The 13,557-nt window shown below is 41.0% G+C and overlaps 1 protein-coding gene across 2 annotated transcripts in view; it reads left to right on the top strand.

Annotated features, from left to right (window-relative positions):
* CWC22 (CWC22 spliceosome associated protein homolog) overlaps nucleotides 1-13,557 on the top strand; it is a 295,530-nt gene that overhangs the window by 56,431 nt on the left and 225,542 nt on the right. The window lies entirely within an intron of this gene.

Below are 13,557 nucleotides of genomic sequence, written 5' to 3'. Positions count from 1 at the left end.
ATTAACTGATAACTACTAAACCAAGTATGTTATACTAATTTTATAATCATGGTTAGTTAGCCTTGTTGCCTGAAGACTCAAGCACAGATTGGCTCCTCCAAATAAGGCAAATGGTTATTCTTTAGAGAGGCAACAGAAATGTATTTTTATTACTAGGTATTTTACTGTTCGTTTAATATACAACACTGGCTTTGCTCCTTCATGGCTTTCCAACATAATGAACTTATAAGCATTTTATAGCATAATAAATCGACTTTTGACAGCTGTTACTGGAGTTTTTTTAATATAACATTTAGCATACTTGACACGTTTTATTTTATGGGAAATATAATTTACCAATGTTTCATCGTTGTACACTGTAGACTTTATCATTCTATTATACTTTTAGGTTCCACATCATATTATGCTGTTGAATTTGTGATTATTAATTAATTTTAATTATAAATTGTTAAGGTTAGAGATTGTAAAATTCTAAACACTTTTGGGCTGAGTGAAACTAGTGTTGAAGGACTGACATAAACCTTGCTGTAAGAGGGGTTCGAGGTAGCTTGAGAAGGCTACTAACTGAATGAGGGACAGTGGAAACTAGCCTCAGGGTGAGTGAGAGGGAACTTGTTGCAGAATGGCGAGAACAAGCATTATTTCCTGTTCCTGTTTACTTTGTATGGTAAAACTGTATATTATGTTGCCATAATTACCAGCACGTTCATGGAGGAAGTTTGGGATGGGACTCGCGTGTGTGTGTTTATGATTTCATTATACTACATTTAACGTGATCACATCTTTTTAGAACCATCTTCTAAATTTTTTAGTAGTATCTGTATGTTCCTGCTGCTTAAAGGGACAGTCTAGTCAAAATTAAACTTTCACGATTCAGATAGAGCAGGCAAATTCAAGCAACTTTCTAATTTACTTCTATTATCAAATTTTATTTGTTCTCCTGGTATCTTTATTTGAAAAAGCAAGAATGTAAGCTTTCTTTCTTGTTTTAGCAGCTGGGTAGAGCTTGCTAATTGGGGTCTAAATGTAGCCACCAATCGGCAAGCGCTACGCAGGTTCTGAACCAAAAATGGGCCTGCTCCGAAGCTTACATTCCAGCCTTTTCAAATAAAGAAACCAAGAGAACAAAAAAAATTGATAATAGGAGTAATTTAGAAAGTTGCTTAAAATTGCCTGCTTTATCTGAATCATGAAAGTTTAATTTTGACTAGATTGTCCCTTTAAGCAGCAGGAACATAAATGATTGCATTATTTATGTTTAAATCTTTTTATTGAATGGTCTGGTCACCTCTACAAAAAAAAACCCATGAAAGATGGGTTAGCAATTACACATGACGTCATATAGTACAGTACCTGGGGTTTTTAAATATTACATATTACATACATCAATAAATATCTTCCAGTAGTTTCACGAAACTACCTCGCCAAGTCTTGTAGAGCCTTATCTGTATTCAATTATCTATCTGAACCTCCAGGTCATTTATCAATGTATACCATACCATCTTAGGGAAACAAATTCTCTAGACCAAATAACCATAAATCCTTGTATCAGAGAAAAGAAAGAGAAAAGAGGAAAAAAAGAAGGAGAAATCGACAGGAAAAAAAGAGTAGTTAGGAAATGTGGATGTACCTATTATTTTCTAGTTACATAGTTATTCAGGTAGTCCAAGCTTGTATAGGACATGCACGAGTAGAGAAGGGCAGAAAACATAGAATAAGATGAAATAAGGTAAGATATGGTAGATTAGGACACCTGGGTACTTCTCTCCTCCGTCCCGAACGATGCAGCTGTCATGTTCTTTATCTATATATGATTTCAATTATATTTATGTAGCTAAGTTCCCATTTAGAGTCCAATAAAACCAGACTTTTTCAAATTGGGCTTGTGTATCTAAGATTTGTGATGCAGACTCATACATGCGGTAGGTCAATGATAATTTGTTCCTCACTTCCTCCTACGGGGGAGCCCTCGCTTTCCAATATTTTGCAATACTCATTCTAGTAACTGTGCATGCGATCTTAATGAACGTGTTAATGTGTTTATTGAATCGGGGCAGGGGTTCGTTAAGCAATGCTTGTGCTGGGCTTAGTTGAATCCTTTCCTCTAGGATCACCCCCAGAAGGGAGGACAAATGAGCCCAAGTGGGCTGAATTATAGTGCAGTCCCACCACATGTGACGGTATGATCCAGTTTCCCCACATCCTCTATAGCAGAGTCTATTATTGGTGAGGGACATATGCTGGGTTTTAAGCGGGGTTCAATACCATCTGAACATAGTGCGCTTAATAGGCCGGAACAGGCCAGGTGGAATGTATCATCCCACTCACCTTTGAGTTTATTTATGTCTAGGTCTACTTCCCATTGTGTGATTATTGAGGGTTTAGTGGACTTGTTCAGTGATTGAATCTCTAGATACAATCTGGATATCGTCTTTTTGGGTCTGTGTGTTGATTTTAATAGGACTTCTGTGGTCATGAGAGTGTTGGGTCTAATTGATTTTGTATATTGTTGAATGGCTGAGTTGACTTGAAGATATTGGAACCATAGAAGTTTCAGTGGGGCTAGTTGGTCTTGAATTTGAATGAATGTTCTAGATTTCCCCCCGTCCATCCAATCCGCCACCCTATATAGTCCCTTGTTTGCCCACTTATCCACTATGGTTTGGACTTCGCTAGAAAGAAGGTATCTAATCGGATACATAAGTGTATGAGTAGGTAATAGCCTCTGTTGCTTAGTTAAGAAGGACCATACATGTGTAGTGTGATCTAGTATGAGTGACCGAAATCTGTCAGAAATATTTCCCACTTGGGATTTGTTCCATAAAATATTGTCTGCGTGAGTGGATCCCCTCAAATCAGCTTCCAGTTTGGTCCAAAGGACCAGTTTCTCTTTAACTCCTAAAAGTAGTGTTTGGGCTAATCTTGACGCTCTATAATATTCTAGCAAGTTGGGGGCCCCTATCCCTCCCAATGTTCTATGCTTTGTGATTAATGCAGATGATATTCTGGCTGTTTACTTCCCCCTAATAAATGCTATTAGTTCTGCCTGTAACTTTTTTTTAAATCCGACATCGGGACTTCTATGGGAAGCGTCCTAAATAAATATAGGAGGCGGGGTAAAACAGTCATTTTTACTGTCTCTAGCCTGCCCATCCACGAGAAATTATATGTTTTCCATTTATTCAGGTCTTTCCTAATGTTTCTATATATGAATTCATAATTGTGCTTGTATATTTGGCTAATTTGGGGAGTTAAGTGGATTCCTAAGTATTTAAGGGAATGAGTGATCCATTTCAGGTCGAAGTTAATGTCTATTAGTTTCTTAGTGTGTTGTGGAAGATCTAGTGATAGAGCTTCACATTTATCAAGGTTAACTTTATATCCCGAAATCTGTGAGAATTCCTCTAGGGTTCTAAATAAATTGGGTAGGGAGATAAGAGGTCTAGTTAGTGTAAGTAAAATATCATCAGCGAAGAGTGTTAATTTGTAATCCTGGTCTTTAATCATAACTCCTGAGATGTCCGGTGTCTGTCTGATTTTGGCTGCTAAAGGTTCTATACAGAGTGCGAAAATAAGGGGAGACAGGGGGCACCCCTGTCTTGTGCCGTTGAATATAGGGAATGGGTTAGATTTATAACCCGATATGGAGACCTGAGCCGAAGGGGTTGAGTAAATCATGTTCAAGGCTTTAATAAACGCCCCTCCGAATCCCATCCGAAGTAAAACTGCTTTCATAAACTCCAAATCTATTCTGTCGAATGCCTTCTCCGCATCCAATGAAAGGAGCAGAGAAGGCACTCGGGTTTTTCCTACGTAGTCTATAATGTTCATTAGTCTACGAACATTATCTGGTGCCTCCCTGTCTTTGACAAAACCCACTTGATCCAAATGGATCAGCTTTGGAAGGATATATTTCAACCGGTTAGCCAAGATCTTCATAAAGATCTTAAGATCTTGGTTGATAAGTGAAATAGGCCGGTAACTAGAGCAAAGCTTGTGATTTTTCCCAGGTTTTGGTATTACCACAATCCTGGCTCGTAGAAGGTCGTCTGGAATGGTATGTCCCTCTAGTATATAGTTCCAAAAATCAGTGAGATGGGGTACCAGTATGCTTTTGAATGTTTTATAGTATTCACTAGCGAATCCATCTGGGCCTGCCGCTTTCCCTGCCTTAAGGTCTTTTATGATGCCTAGGACTTCCTCTCCCGTCACTGGGGCATTTAAGCTATCTAAATCTTCCTCCGATAAGGAATTTAGTTTGGTCTCCTCTAAAAATTTCGTAGTCTGGCAGGTCACCGACTGTGAGTGTGTTACCTTATTTCCGTCATATAGTTTCCCATAAAGCCGAACCTAGAATATCACCATAGAAGTCAATGGAGGAAAAAAAAAACACCCTACTTGCGCACTAATACAATGGCACGTTCTCATGTGCACTAACCCGACATGAAAATATGAATATTTCACATTCCAATGTTCTTCACATAGCAGAATATGTTCTATGTATTCATAAATACATATATCTGATGGTATTTTTCTGACAGGAAGGGGCACGAGTCCCGAAACGTCACTTACTTATTAAACAAATCATTTACTAGAGTCCAGAGAGTGCTTAGTTCTCTAGTTCTGTTTGCATATTCAAGAGCACCCTGGCTGCTGGCTTCTTGGTGGTGAGAGAACATACATGTGATACCAATTGTGTGTGTATATACTTAATTTACCCTATTGCTATGTTTAAATGATTTGACTGTATTTTGATTTTATCATTTGCTGCCTGTTTTTTTCCTTTTCATTATGGAGCATACTGATCCTGTCCCAAGAAGCTAGATCCTCTGAATATTTCCCTAATAATATAAAGTGTATTTTTTTGCAAGCTGGTCAATATAACCCCTTCCTTGCCCCGCTTTGCAAATCATGTATGGATCATTTCATGCATTCTAATCAGTCTAATGCTGCTCTTGTTTCTAAGGTTATATTTCCTCCCTCTGTTCTATCCAAGGGAGTTGTTCAGATTTTACTCCAGGATTTAAAGATTTTGTATGCTCTACTATATCTCAGATGTTGGCGGCCGTGCCCTCTCCAAGTAAATGTAAGAAGGTGGTTTCTGATAATCCCTCTACTGATTTTAGGAAGTCTAAATTTGTTAAAATTAATGTCTTAGGCCCTGGTGCTTCTGCATAATCCTCTGAGGGCGAAGTATTTTTATATGATCAAGAGTCAGTCTGTGATCTGGAAACTGAATCTTTAGGGGTTCCTGAGGATAAGTCTGTTAAAAAGCTGGATTTGATTTGTCACCTGAGGTATTTACAGTTGCTAATGCTATAGCAACTGTAAATACCTCAGGTGACAAATATACCAGGCTTAAATAATTTCTAGAGTGATCTAAACCTGGTATTCCTTTTAATCCTGCTCAAAGATTTAAAAGAATGTTTCATTTGCCTGTTTCTAATTTAGAGGTTTGGGAAACTTTTCCTAACATAGATGGTGCTATTTCTACTTTGGCTAAAGTAACTACTATTCCTCTGGAGGATAGTACCTCTTTTAGAGACCTCATGGAAAGGACTATTTTCATAGAATACCTTTATGCAAGCAAGTTTTCTTTTTATGCCAGCAAAAATGGTATTGCCTGCATTTCAGTTATGTCTACCCTTTGATGTGAGGGTCTATCTGAGCAACTGTCTGAGGATTCTGCTAATGAAGAGTTTATGGAAGTTTTGGGTCTAATGTTAGATGTCTCGAATGCTACTCCTTTTGTTCGATTTCAAAAGCGGCCTCTGCTGTTTTGTATGCTTTGTCAGTGGTGCAGGGATTACACTGGCTCAAGAGAGAGAATCCGTTTCTTGGTGGTTTAATGATTGATCCATTATTTTAGGGCATTCTTTGTCCACCCAAATTGGACAGTAATCTCAACAGATGCAAGTATTTCAGGTTGGGGTGCAGTCTAGGGGTTCCAGAGAGCACAAGCAGTTTGGTTACTTAGTTACTTCAGGAGGCGAAAGCCCATAAATATTTTCAGGGCCCTTCTCTGTCCTCTCTCGATGTATGTAACAGTAAAGTCTTAAATCAATTATCAATAGGGGAACCCGCAGTTCCCTGACAATGATGGAGGTTTTCTCGAATTCTGACTTGGGCAGAGAGCAATTCCTGTATAATTTCTGCAGTTCATATTCCAATCAGATTGCTTCTTGTTTGAACAACAAGCTCTCTTTTTATGCTTTTCGAAGTCCAGGTGTCCTAAAGCAGAGTTTGTGGATGCTCTAGTAACGCCTTGGTTGTTCTGTCTGGCTTACATTTTTTTCCTCCTTGTTCTGTTACCAAAGGTAATAGCCAGAATCAAGCAGGAGGTCCCTTTAGTAATACTGATTACTCCTGCCTGGCTTTGCAGGAGTTAGTTGCCAGATCTGGTGCAGATGTCCTCCATGGCCTCTTCCTCAGCATCACAGCATTCTCTTTCAAGGATCATTTTTCATCCGGATCTAAAATCTCAAAACTTGGTTGCTTGGAGATTAAACGCATAGTTTTAAAGCAGAGAGTTTTTTTTTTTTATTCTTGGGTTCAGGCCCGTAAAGCTGTGACAAGGAAAAATTATTGCAAGGTTTGGAAGACTTTTATTTCTTTGTTTGTAGAACATGGGTTCAGGTGGAATTTGTTTAGAATTCTTTAATTTCTTCAGAATTGTTTGGATAATGGATTATTCTCTAGTTCCATAAAGGTTCAGATCTCTACTCTTTCTGTCTTGTTTCACAAGAAGATTGCTAAATTTCCTGATATTCAGCATTTTGATCAGGATTAAGTCTATGATTAAACCAATCTCTCCCCCTTGAATACTTACTTTGGTTTCTCTTGTAAAGGTGTATCCAGTCCACGGGTTCATCCATTACTTGTGGGATATTCTCCTTCCCAACAGGAAGCTGCAAGAGGACACCCACAGCAGAGCTGTCTATATAGCTCCTCCCTTAACTGCCACCCCCAGTCATTCTCTTGCAGCTCTCGACAAGAAAGGAAGTATCAAGAGAGATGTGGTGACTTAGTGTAGTTTTTACCTTCAATCAAAAGTTTGTTATTTTTAAACGGTACCGGCGTTGTACTGTTTTTACTCTCAGGCAGAAATTATAAGAAGACTTCTGCCTGGAGGTTTGATGATCTTAGCAGTTTGTAACTAAGGTCCATTGCTGTTCCCACACATAACTGAAGAGTATGGAAAGAAAACTTCAGTTGGGGGGACGGTCTGCAGATTGCCTGCTTTGAGATATGTTCAGTATATTTCTCCAACATTGGTGTGTCCGGTCCACGGCGTCATCCATAACTTGTGGGAATATCTCTTCCCCAACAGGAAATGGCAAAGAGTACAGCAAAAGCTGTCCATATAGTCCCTCCTAGGCTCCGCCCACCCCAGTCATTCTCTTTGCCGTTGCACAGGCAACATCTCCACGGAGATGGTGAAGAGTATGTGGTGTTTAGTTGTAGTTTTTTATTCTACTATCAAGAGTTTGTTATTTTAAAATAGTGCTGGTATGTACTATTTACTCTGAAACAGAAAAAGATGAAGAGTTCTGTTTGTGAGAGGAATATGATTTTAGCAGCAGTAACTAAAATCGTTTGCTGTTTCCACATAGGACTGTTGAGATGAAATAACTTCAGTTGGGGGAAACAGTTAGCAGACTTTTCTGCTTAAGGTATGACTAGCCATTTTTCTAACAAGACTGTGTAATGCTGGAAGGCTGTCATTTCCCCTCATGGGGACCGGTAAGCCATTTTCTTAGTCTCAAACAGAATAAAGGGCTTAATATGGGCTATAAAACTGGTAGACACTTTTATGGGCAAGATCGATTGCTTTATTTGGGCATTTTATAAAGCTTGATGTTGATATTCACACTTATAAACTTTGGGGAACTTTTTTTAACGTCAGGCACTGGTTTAGACATCTTTTCAGTCAGGAAGGGCCTTCCCTGTAGTAGACTGAGCCTCATTTTCGCGCCATTACTGCGCAGTTACTTTTGAGAGCAGGACATGCAGCTGCATGTGTGTGGGTCTGAAAGTAGTTGAAAAGGTTCCTAGAAGGCTTCATTTGGTATCGTATACCCCCTGGGTTTGGTAAAGTCGCAGCAAAGGCTGTAGCTGGGACTGTAGAGGGGTTAAAACTGTAACCGGCTCCGGTTTCTTCATTTTAAGGGTTAAAGGTCTCAAATTTGGGGTGCAATGCTTTGAATGCTTTAAGACACTGTGGTGAAAATTTGGTTAAATTTGAACAATTCCTTCATAGTTTTTCACATATTCAGTAATAAAGTGTGCAGTTTAAAATTTAAAGAGACAGTAACGGTTTTGTTTAAAAACGTTTTTTGTACTTTATTGACAAGTTTAAGCCTGTTTAACATGTCTGTGCCTTCAGATAGACTATGTTCTGTATGTATGGAAGCCAATGTGTCTTCCCCCTTCAAAATTGTGTGATAATTGTGCCATAGCGTCCAAACAAAGTAAGGACAGTACTGCCACAGATAGTAAAGTTGCCCAAGATGATTCATCAGATGAAGGGAGTAGACATAGTTCTACATCATCTCCTTCTGTGTCTACACCAGTTTTGCCCACGCAGGAGAACCCTAGTACTTCTAGCGCGCCAATGCTTATTACTATGCAACAATTGACGGCAGTAATGGATAACTCCATAGCAAATATTTTATCCAAAATGCCTGCATATCAGAGAAAGCGCGATTGCTCTGTTTTAAACACTGTAGAGCAGGAGGGCGCTGATGATAATTGCTCTGTCATACCCTCACACCAATCTGAAGGGGCCATGAGGGAGGTTTTGTCAGATGGGGAAATTTCAGATTCAGGTAGAATTTCTCAACAGGCAGAACCTGATATTGTGACATTTAAATTTAAATTAGAGCATCTCCGCGCACTGCTTAAGGAGGTGTTATCTACTCTGGATGATTGTGACAACCTGGTCATTCCAGAAAAATTGTGCAAGATGGACAAGTTCCTAGAGGTTCCGGTGCACCCCGACGCTTTTCCTATACCCAAGCGGGTGGCGGACATAGTGAATAAGGAGTGGGAGAAGCCCGGCATACCTTTTGTTCCCCCTCCTATATTTAAGAAATTATTTCCTATGGTTGACCCCAGAAAGGACTTATGGCAGACAGTCCCTAAGGTCGAGGGGGCAGTTTCTACACTAGCCAAGCGTACTACTATTCCTATCGAGGATAATTGTGCTTTCAAAGATCCTATGGATAAAAAATTGGAGGGTTTGCTTAAAAAGATTTTTGTACAGCAAGGTTACCTCCTGCAACCTATTTCGTGCATTATTCCTGTCACTACAGCAGCGTGGTTCTGGTTCGAGGAACTAGAATAGTCACTCAGTAGAGAGACTCCGTATGAGGAGGTTATGGACAGAGTTCACGCACTTAAGTTAGCTAATTCCTTTATTTTAGATGCCGCTTTGCAGTTAGCTAGATTAGCGGCGAAAAATTCTGGGTTTGCAATTGTGGCGCGCAGAGCGCTCTGGCTAAAGTCTTGGTCAGCGGATGTATCTTCCAAGACAAAATTGCTTAATATCCCCTTCAAGGGTAAAACTCTTTTTGGGCCAGAATTGAAAGAGATTATCTCAGACATCACTGGGGGTAAGGGCCACGCCCTCCCACAAGATAGGCCTTTCAAAGCCAAGAATTGCTAACAAAACAGCATGAAGGAGTAGCCCCCGATCCGGGACCGGATCTAGTAGGGGGCAGACTCTCTCTCTTCGCTCAGGCTTGGGCAAGAGATGTTCAGGATCCCTGGGCACTAGAAATAGTTTCTCAGCGTTATCTTCTGGAATTCAAGGAACTACCCCCAAGGGGAAGGTTCCACATGTCTCACTTATCTTTAAACCAAATAAAGAGACAGGCATTCTTACATTGTGTAGAAGACCTGTTAAAAATGGGAGTGATACACCCAGTTCCAACCGTGGAACAAGGAATGGGGTTTTACTCAAATCTGTTTGTGGTTCCCAAAAAAGAGGGAACTTTCAGACCAATTCTGGATTTAAAGATCCTAAACAAATTTCTCAGAGTGCCATCGTTCAAAATGGAAACCATTCGAACGATTTTAACTACAATCCAGGAGGGTCAATTTATGACTACCGTGGATCTAAAGGATGCGTATCTACATATTCCTATCCACAAGGATCATCATCAGTTCCTAAGGTTCGCCTTTCTGGACAAACATTACCAGTTTGTGGCTCTCCCATTCGGGCTAGCCACTGCTCCAAGGGTTTTCACAAAGGTACTCGGGTCCCTTCTAGCGGTTCTAAGACCAAGGGGCATTGCAGTGGCACCTTACTTGGACGACATTCTGATACAAGCGTCGTCTCTTTCAAAGGCAAAGACTCGCACAGACATCGTTCTGGCCTTTCTCAGATCTCACGGATGGAAAGTGAACATAGAAAAAAGTTCCCTGTCTCCGTCGACAAGAGTTCCTTTCTTGGGGACAATAATAGATTCTTTAGAAATGAAGATTTTCCTGACAGATGTCAGAAAGTCAAAACTTCTAAGCGCTTGTAAAGTTCTTCATTCTGTTCCACGTCCTTCCATAGCTCAGTGCATGGAAGTAGTAGGGTTGATGGTTGCAGCAATGGACATAGTTCCTTTTGCGCGAATTCATCTAAGACCATTACAACTGTGCATGCTGAAACAGTGGAATGGGGACTATACAGACTTGTCTCCAGTGATTCAAGTAGATCAGAAGACCAGAGACTCACTCCGTTGGTGGCTAACCCAGGACCACCTGTCCCAGGGAATGAGTTTCCGCAGACCAGAGTGGGTCATCGTCACGACTGACGCCAGTCTAGTGGGCTGGGGCGCAGTCTGGAACTCCCTGAAAGCTCAGGGGCTATGGTCTCGGGAAGAGTCTCTTCTCCCGATAAACATTCTGGAACTGTGAGCGATATTCAATGCTCTCAGGGCTTGGCCTCAACTAGCAAAGGCCAGATTCATAAGATTCCAATCAGACAACATGACGACTGTTGCTTACATCAATCATCAGGGGGGAACAAGGAGTTCCCTGGCGATGAGAGAAGTGACCAAAATCATAAAATGGGCAGAGGATCACTCCTGCCACCTATCTGCGATCCACATCCCAGGAGTGGAAAACTGGGAGGCGGATTAGCTGAGTCGTCAGACATTCCATCCGGGGGAGTGGGAACTCCACCCGGAGATCTTTGCCCAGTTGACTCAATTATGGGGCATTCCAGACATGGATCTAATGGCGTCTCGTCAGAACTTCAAGGTTCCTTGCTACGGGTCCAGATCCAGGGATCCCAAGGCGACTCTAGTGGATGCATTAGTAGCGCCTTGGACCTTCAACCTAGCTTACGTGTTTCCACCGTTTCCTCTCATTCCCAGGCTGGTAGCCAGGATCAAGCAGGAGAGGGCCTCGGTGATCTTGATAGCTCCTGCGTGGCCACGCAGGACTTGGTATGCAGACCTGGTGAATATGTCATCGGCTCCACCATGGAAGCTACCTTTGAGACAGGATCTTCTAGTACAATGTCCATTCGAACATCCAAATCTAGTTTCCCTTCAGCTAACGGCTTGGAAATTGAACGCTTGATTTTATCTAAGCGTGGGTTTTCGGATTCTTTAATAGATACTCTGATACAAGCCAGAAAACCTGTAACTAGGAAGATTTACCATAAAATATGGAAAAGATATATCTGTTGGTGTGAATCCAAGGGATTCTCATGGAGTAAGATCAAAATTCCTAGGATCCTTTCTTTTCTCCAAGAAGGTTTGGATAAAGGATTATCAGCTAGTTCTCTAAAGGGACAGATTTCTGCTTTATCTGTCTTATTACACAAACGACTGGCAGCTGTGCCAGATGTTCAAGCTTTTGTTCAGGCTTTGGTCAGGATCAAGCCTGTTTACAGACCTTTGACTCCTCCCTGGAGTCTGAATTTAGTTCTTTCAGTTCTTCAAGGGGTTCCGTTTGAACCTCTACATTCCATAGATATCAAGATGTTATCTTGGAAAGTTTTGTTTTTGGTTGCTATTTCTTCTGCTAGAAGAGTTTCTGAGTTATCTGCTCTGCAGTGTAATCCGCCCTATCTGGTGTTCCATTCAGATAAGGTTGTTTTGCGTACTAAACCTGGTTTCCTTCCAAAGGTTGTTTCCAACAAGAATATTAACCAGGAAATAGTTGTGCCTTCTTTGTGTCCGAATCCAGTTTCAAAGAAGGAACGTTTGTTACACAATCTAGATGTAGTTCGTGCTTTAAAGTTCTATTTAGATGCAACAAAGGATTTCAGACAAACGTCTTCTCTGTTTGTCGTTTATTCTGGCAAGAGGAGAGGTCAAAAAGCTACTGCTACCTCTCTTTCCTTTTGGCTGAAAAGCATCATCCGATTGGCTTACGAGACTGCCGGACGGCAGCCTCCTGAACGCATCACAGCTCACTCTACTAGGGCTGTGTCTTCCACATGGGCCTTCAAGAACGAGGCTTCTGTTGATCAGATATGTAAGGCAGCGACTTGGTCTTCCCTGCACACTTTTTTGCCAAATTCTACAAATTTTATACTTTTGCTTCTTCGGAGGCTATTTTTGGGAGAAAGGTTTTGCAAGCCGTGGTGCCTTCCGTTTAGGCAACCTGATTTGCTCCCTCCCTTCACCCGTGTCCTAAAGCTTTGGTATTGGTTCCCACAAGTTATGGATGACGCCGTGGACCGGACACACCAATGTTGGAGAAAACAGAATTTATGCTTACCTGATAAATTACTTTCTCCAACGGTGTGTCCGGTCCACTGCCCGCCCTGGTTTTTTTAATCAGGTTTGATGAATTTATTTCTTTAATTACAGTCACCACGGCACCCTATGGTTTCTCCTGTTTTTCTCCTGTCCGTCGGTCGAATGACTGGGGTGGGCGGAGCCTAGGAGGGACTATATGGACAGTTTTTGCTGGACTCTTTGCCATTTCCTGTTGGAAGAGATATTCCCACAAGTAAGGATGACGCCGTGGACCGGACACACCGTTGGAGAAAGTAATTTATCAGGTAAGCATAAATTCTGTTTTTTTTCTAGAGAGATGATAAGGTCTAGAAAATGCTGACAATGCCTGGTATATTTAAGGTAAGCCTGATACAGTGATTTAACAACAACTGGGTTCATGCTTGCAAAAAGGGATAATATTCATGTTAATACCTATATTACTTAGTGTAAAAACGTTTGCATGATTTATAAATAAAAACGTTTTTTCTCTGAGGGTGATAAATCTTTATTTGTTGCCTAGTTTCCACATGGCTTGTTAGATTACTCCTAGGAGTACTTTTTTAAGGCCCTCTGACATTGAGTGCATGGTGGGAGGGGCCTATTTTCGTTTTCAGTCTGAGACATCCAGCTTCCCTGAAGGAGTCCTCTGGCTTATAGGACCTCTATAGAGGGTTTTGTTCCTGCAAAAATCGTTTTTAAGGGCAGGTAGGAGCCACAGCAGAGCTGTGGCAGTGTGTTTGACTGTTTAACAGGTTTAATGTTTTTCTAATTCGTTTTTGGGCCTGAGGGGTTAATCATCCATTTGCAAGTGGGTGCAATGCTGCTT

The sequence above is a fragment of the Bombina bombina genome, chromosome 1 (genome assembly GCF_027579735.1).
Source record: "Bombina bombina isolate aBomBom1 chromosome 1, aBomBom1.pri, whole genome shotgun sequence".
Taxonomy (NCBI): domain Eukaryota; kingdom Metazoa; phylum Chordata; class Amphibia; order Anura; family Bombinatoridae; genus Bombina; species Bombina bombina.
The sequence above is the reverse complement of the archived record's forward strand: the minus strand, read 5'-3'. Positions and strand labels throughout refer to the sequence as shown.